We start from the raw sequence: 1,484 nt of genomic DNA, 5'->3' as shown, positions 1-1,484 counted from the left end.
ATTTCCATTTCTTATTTCTTTGTGAAATGTGAAATTTGGGTCCATTTCAAATATTTAGTTTGTACTAACAAACATGATTAAACATATGATTATCAGTTTTTACTTTTTTTTTAATCTATGTTTATTCATAGCTTAGTATATTAATATTAACAAATTAAAATTGTATATAAAATAACTTTACAAAAAATTCTCATCATAATAAAATTTATTGCATAGAAAATACCACTTTAAATCCTTTCACAACACCAATCCAAATTTTTTTAAACATCATAATTTACTAATAAAATAATAATAAAGAAAGATGATAATTTTTGTTAAAAAAACCATAAAGATGCTAATTTTATGTTTGCTAAAAAAATTATAAAAAATTACATTTCTCAATTAATTTCAAAATTTTATTTTACGAAATTAAGAAGGAAACAAACACGCTCTTTTTAAATCCTTTTCAAAATATATTAGTACTTTTAATAATAAAAAATCATAAAAAAACATAAACGATCAGCACAATTACAAATGTATTTTAAAGAATCTAAAGTCTCTGAAAAAATAGATTTTACAATATTTGTCTCTTTTAAATGAATTTTTAAAGTAAAAACAATCCCGCGTTTTGAAAGCGCGGATCAAAATCTAGTCATATTATTATAGGATAAAGGTTATTGTCTTCGGTAGTTTGACTAAAAATTTATTAATGCTTTTACATCCGGAAGTCTGAGGTTCAAACCTAAAAAAATACCAAATTATGTAGATTATAGTGCAGTCCAACATATATTTTTGCAGGATGGTAGAATTGTCGGTTGTAGAATCGTATTTGTAATATTCTCATCGTTGTAATAGCATAATTAATCGATAATAATGGATTCAGACGTTAAAAAAGGTTTATTGCCTCCATATCAATTATTCTTCTTGCCCCCACTGCTTTTTTTCTTCGTTCCGTTTCTTTTTAATTAACTTGTGGACTCAAATATATTAACTTGCCTTTTTTTTATTGTGATCATTTATATTAATTCATTAATTTTATACATTAACCAATACTTGTGCATACACACTGACCCACATAAAATATTATTAGTTATCTAAAGACTTGAAATTTTTTTCCTATATTTATATAGAAAGCTTTGTAAATTTGTAAGTCTAGTCTTTCAAAGGAATATCGCTGTAATTTGTAAGTCTAGTCTTTCAAAAATTTATTAATTATTTATTTTATTCGGATCAAAAAATAAAAAAAAATTCTCAAACTCATTAATACAAGTTATCATATAATACATGTAATATTACAAATAATGGTTTATGGTAACTAATTGTAGAATTATAGAAAGAAAATATAATATGCCATAAATTTGTTTATTTTATCAATTTTTTATTTATAATCATATAAAATACTAATATAACTTTATAAAAATAAATATAATGGTTGTGCACTTTTATACAAATAACTATATTTCGATGTAATGCATTATTATTAGAACCTTTTATGTTTTTAAATT

This window comes from Raphanus sativus, chromosome 9 (assembly GCF_000801105.2).
Source record: "Raphanus sativus cultivar WK10039 chromosome 9, ASM80110v3, whole genome shotgun sequence".
Taxonomy (NCBI): Eukaryota; Viridiplantae; Streptophyta; class Magnoliopsida; order Brassicales; family Brassicaceae; genus Raphanus; species Raphanus sativus.
Note: the sequence above shows the minus strand (reverse complement) of the source record.